At 33.0% G+C, this 6000-nt stretch overlaps 1 pseudogene; it reads right to left on the reverse strand.

The window, feature by feature from the left end:
* Positions 1-1670: 1670 nt before the first annotated feature.
* Positions 1671-3138, reverse strand: LOC134253827 (leucine-rich repeat and fibronectin type-III domain-containing protein 5-like; annotated as a pseudogene).
* Positions 3139-6000: the final 2862 nt, after the last annotated feature.

Genomic DNA, 6000 nt, shown 5'->3' on the forward strand with positions numbered 1-6000 from the left:
TCATGAGTTGTGGTGCTTTACAATTTATTCAATCCATGCATTTGAAAAACGTTTTTGATAGTCAAAGCAGTTGCATTTTTATATTATTGTTTTTTACTGAGCTGCAAAATTACTTTAACTATAACTTGGTTACTCAAGCGCCTTCAAGAGAAAATGGGAATAATGGAAGACTTCTTCACTGAATTTTGCATTGAACATTTTATTTCTTAACATGCCTAGTATATTATTCATAAGAAAGGTTTACCCATATGTTTGTGTCTCGTTAGTTTTAGTTCTTTTATTGTGACTTAGTGCTTACATTGTGATGCATTCATAAACAACTCGGAAGTAGATCTCAGATTTCAAAACAAAATGTAGAATGGTCTCATTAAAGATGTATGAAATGTGACATGCAAATTAATTTTGATTTGAAAACTTATAAATACGCATCATAAAATTGTCTTTACATCGATCCTTTGCTGGGTTGTGTTAAACCTAAATATCCTTTAAAACCCATTGGTTTTTTGATTAAAAGATAATGCTCAGTTATATTTTAAGATGTATCGCAATAATTGCGTACAAATTAGTTTCTAAATACAGTAAATACCGATAAAGTACTTTTAGGAAAATAAGATGAAAACTTTATTTATAATACCCATACTGAACATCTTTTCAGTTTATGATATTAGAAATTCGAAAAACACCCTACTCTTCGACTCTATAAGAAACGATCTAACCACTTTACCCTTTACACTGTTTTGCAAACAGGTGACGAAGCAAAGAAAAATGATCGTCTTATCCGACATATTGATTGTTATATCATTCAAAGGGGATTTTATATGTCAGATATCTAAGATCTCATTGCAGTCACATTCGCTCATATTTTGCCATAATCCAAAGTATACGTCTTTCTTTTACATGTATCTTTAGAGAAAGAAATATTTTTTTAAACACCGTGGTAACTTCACAAATGTTTGTCTTTTGTAATGGCTTGAACGTAACGTAGCATCACGAGTAACCTTTGGAATTGAAAACGAGGGGAGTGACCATGTTCTGATAACAGTGAAAAACTAGATTTTTCAAGACATTTTTCTAAAATGAACGAGACTGATACGAGTGTTTTGCTCTTTGATCCTCTATGTATACACCTTTGACTTTTGATCCGCTATGTATATACCTTTGACTTTTGATCCTCCATGTACATGTATATACCTTTAACCTTTGATCCTCTATGTACATACCATGCCTCGCTCGTAATTTATTGAGGTGTGTGCGAGATTAAATCTCCACACTGCTTGTCTTCAGAAAGGTGCTTAAATCTTTATTCATTCATCGGTTTTCTTTTAAATGCTTTAAGCAAATCAAAAATTTTAATTAGCCAAATAAAAATTCAAATAAGCACATGTTTCTTACAGCATTATGCACACAAAATGTTATTTTTACACTATGAAGCGCAAACAGAATCATATTTCTCCTCCTATACAAGTTTTTAAAAGTTGGTCTAATGTTTTGAAGTGACATCCGATTTTGTTCAGATCTGTATTACTATGACATTAATTGAAACATTAAGATTTAAAAAAAACAAAATTAAGGTGAATATAAATGTAATGAGAAAACTATTTCCTAAATAAAGCATAGCAAAGGCCAGAAAGATGTCTTTACCACACTTGAGTGGCAAAATTAGTCAACATTTAAAACACAATAAACAGACAAGTTATAATTAGCGTCACAAGAATTCCTGTTCTGACTTTGAGGCTGTCCCCGAGAGTGCCTGGAGACCCAGATCTAGGTGTAGCAGGGGGAGATTGACTTTCTGTTGTTTTAGATGCTTCTTCCACATGGGAGGAACTCGGTTTTACATCAGTTGTAGACAAAGTTGATGTTTTTGGGGTTGTTGAGAGATCTACGATTCCATTTGTCTTTAAATGTGTTCTTTGCGATGTGGCCTTGACATGAACAGATGCAGTCGTAAATTTCTCTTGGGACGAAGATAACTCAGCACGCACTGACGTAATCAACAATGTTTGATTCGGGGATGATGACGTTGGATGACGTTCCTTTGTTGTAGATGTCGGTGAGGTCGATTCCTGTAGGATTCTTTTCGTAGTTGTTGGTTTACACTTGGTTAGGTAGCTTTGATACCAGTCAGACAGAGGTATTTTCTCAGAGTTTTTCGTCCTTACATCACAGTAATTGTAATCTATGAAGTTCTTATAGAAGGGGTTATCAAAAACCCAGTTTATTTCACAATTGCACTTAATGCTGTTACTGAACATTATAAATATTGTACTTATTTTTGTATCATATAATTGTGGTTCAACTCTTAAGAAATGATTATTTGAAAAGTCAAATGACCCAATAGATGAGAAGTTCGTAAAACAATTTTCTCTTACAACTTCAATGGTATTGTTTTGAAACTGGAATAATTTCGTTTTCTTCACGTCACTGAATGACGCAGTTTGGAGTTCGCCAATAAAGTTGTTAGAACATACGATTTGATCGTCTGCTTTTATTATTGCGAGAGCATGCGATTCAATAATATCGACATTGTTGTACATAATTGAGATCGACGAAACATTCATATTTGAAAATGCAAACGATTCAAATCTAGTTATATTATTTCTTGGAATTCTATGTCGCTGAGATTAAGCAGACTCGTGAACGCAAGACTGCTAATGATCCCTACGTTAGAAAATCTGACGTAGACACTTTTGATCTCAGGTGACTGAGAGAAAGCATTTTGTGAATAGAGCTCAAGTTCGAGTACAGAATTTGAAGTTGCGCTGTACTTTTCGGAAAATATGATGGAAAATTTTGAAGGCGTTCGCAGATTACGTCAGTTTGCTTTGTGTCGTCATTTTCAATGCATCGACAGCCACCAGGGCAAAGCGTCGTGGTGCTCACAAAGGATATTCCCAAGAAAATAACCAGACAGAAATATGGCACTGAAAAACAGAATTCATGTAAATTGTTATATATTTTACTTTTCATGTTACATGAAGGGGTAACATATGAAATAATTTGAAGGATAATTAAAGGTGAATTTGTCGAAATTGTGGAATTAGAGATGATTGTTATGAGGGAGAATTATAAATCTTCCTTGATATGAAACCATTCATTTTTTAATCTCGTGACAAATACAATCTCACTCTCTACCATCGGCTCATACATTCACCGCTGTCGTTGGCTCGCGTATATCACAGTGATAAACATGAGAAATATTGCGTTTGTTTTAATTCAGTTTCTATGCCTTTGTTTGAGTTTTGAGAAAGATATTTACTAAATCAATCCAGAGTTATTAATTTAATTTGAAACAATCCAGCAAATATCACGTTTTATATCTTGATGTGAGCACATTGCAGAGGTGTCTGAGAGGGGAACGAACAACAACTCTGCATGGGAGATTGATATACTAGTAATCTATGTATGTAAGAAATATTTGCTAAGTTTTTCGAAGGGAAAAGGAGCTTTTTTGATCGAAAATTTGTCCTTTGTCGTCGTCGTTGTTGGCGTTGTCGTAGACTTTTCACACTTTTATCTTCTTCTAAAGAACGTCTTGGTCAATTTTAACCAAACTTGCCATAAAGTAAACTTGGCTGAAGGGGATTCAAGCTTCAAGCTTGAAAGATGAAACTCATGTGGAATCATTCTCAGGTAGTGTAGATTCAAATTGTTCAAGTCAAATCGATCATGACCTCCCGGGGGTAGGGTGTGGTCACAACGCACGATCAGATTTTTACAAAGAAATATATAGGAAAAACCTTTAAAAATCTTCCTCTCAAGAACCACTTGGCAAGTAACATGAAACTCGTGTGGAATCATCATCAGGTAATGTAGATTCAAGTTTATTCAAATCATGACCCCCGGGGTTGGATGGGGCCAGAATGGTCGATGAAGTTTTACATAGGAGTATATGGCACGCCAAATTCACAAAAATGAGCTAATCATAGTTTCACAATCGATAAACTAGGTTTATCGGTTGTAAACTATAGTTTACGGACTGTAAACTATAGTTAACAACGTTAATCTATATTTTACATCTGTAAACCATAGTTAATGCGATAATCTATGTTTCACAACCGTAAACTATACTTAACACCGAAAACAATCATTTGCGATTGCAAAACATAGATTATCTGATAAATACAGTTTCACGATTTGTAAACTATAGTTTACAACTCTTAACTATAGTTAACTGTTAACTGATAAATATAGTTTTGATTTGTGAAACTATGATTAACAACTCTTAACTATAGTTTACGATTGTAAATTATAGTTTACAAACGTGAATCTATGTTTATCAACAAAATCTATTGTTAACGCTTCATCATAGACAGATAAACTTAGATTAGCATTCGTAAACTATAGTTAACAACCGTTAAATAAATGAAAACTATAGGTAACGAATTGTAAACGATAGTTCACAGTTTGTAAACTATAGTTTACAGTCGATAAACCTAGTTTATCAACTGTGAAACTATGTTTAGCTCATTTTTGTGAATTTGGCATGCCATAGGAGTATACAGGGAAAATCTTTAAAATTTTTAATTCGAGAACAGTAAAGCCATGATTGGTGATATCAAAATTGAAACATCCTCAATTATTATAAATTTTAAATCCCCCCCCCCCCCCGAAGTAAACTTTTCAATACTGAGCTGATTAGTGTTTTTTACCTAGCCCATGTGCTCAGATGAGCGATGTGGCCCATGGGCCTCTTGTTTAGTTTTTATTTTTATTTATTTTTTTAAAATAAAATTCATTATCATTTCAGTGAATTTAAAAGTCTAGATAAAGAAAATACAGAATTGTGATAATTAAATTATTTTTATTTTCGTTATTAGTATTACTGTATACAATGTACATTATATCAGTATTATTACGTATGGACATCTGAGATAATTTAATCAAATTACAGTGTCATTACTAATTAGATATATAAAGAAGCTTCATTATACCTCATTTTCAAATGAAGTTGAAAATGTACATTTGTGGAAAAATAATTAATTTAATTAATTAATTTACTCTTAGGTTAATAATAATGTATTAAAAATGATATAGAATCATGGAAGAAAATTAAATCAAACTTACTTTTTAGAGCGCTATGGTCTTGATTCTGAACTTTTTACAATGTTCCCAGGCAATGATAAAGTTCAGTTTTTCTGACTCTTAAGATAATCGTTTAGAAATACAGGTGTTATCGTGGATGTTTGACCATTTGTTTTCCTCCTCGGTTTTCTTGTTGACTGCTATCTTTACGGGATGTGTATAGAGTATGCATAGATTCGCAGTTTACGGCGTAAAGGAAAACATGCACAAACAGACAGACAAACAGACTGATAAACAGCGATATGCTAGATCAATAGCCATATCTATAAGTACATTTTGACTTTAATGCATGAGAAAAATCGGATGCATAAATTATATTCTCCAAATTTTGAAATGCGAATAGCGACAATTGAAAATTCAGATAAAATAGCTTAATTATTTTTCTTTAAAGTTTTATTAAATATTAAATTATATGATGATGATATTCAATAATCAGTTCACTGGTTCCTTTTCATCGATAACAAGTGAATCTATCTAAGATAAGAAGACGGGATAGGTGGGATAATACATATAATATTAAAGATTTGCTTTAAACAAGTAATTGAATATTCGATCTGTCGCAGTAGGTGCTGGCAAGAAAAAGATCCCTCCCTGCTCAATGGCCCCAAGTACCGAGTATAGGACAAAATCTGCAGCTCTCCATCGGCAAGCGGTGGCGTCTCCATATGAGTGAAAAACTCTCGAGAGGGACGTTAAACAGTATATACAATCAATCAATAAATCCAATTCTTTGATCAACAAACACATTTTAGAAATAAATATAGATAACCCCTGGGTATCCGACGATGGTTCTTTGGTTTCTTTCATTTAAATAATTACTTAGCCGGATCATTTTACAAAGCATAGTACGTGTATAAATCATTGCAAAATACCACGAATCACTTTTAATTTCATACCATGTTAATAAACATGGGT

The sequence above is a fragment of the Saccostrea cucullata genome, unplaced genomic scaffold (assembly GCF_032062105.1).
Source record: "Saccostrea cucullata isolate Sc308-1 unplaced genomic scaffold, CSIRO_AGI_Scuc_v1 ctg1308, whole genome shotgun sequence".
NCBI lineage: Eukaryota > Metazoa > Mollusca > Bivalvia > Ostreida > Ostreidae > Saccostrea > Saccostrea cuccullata.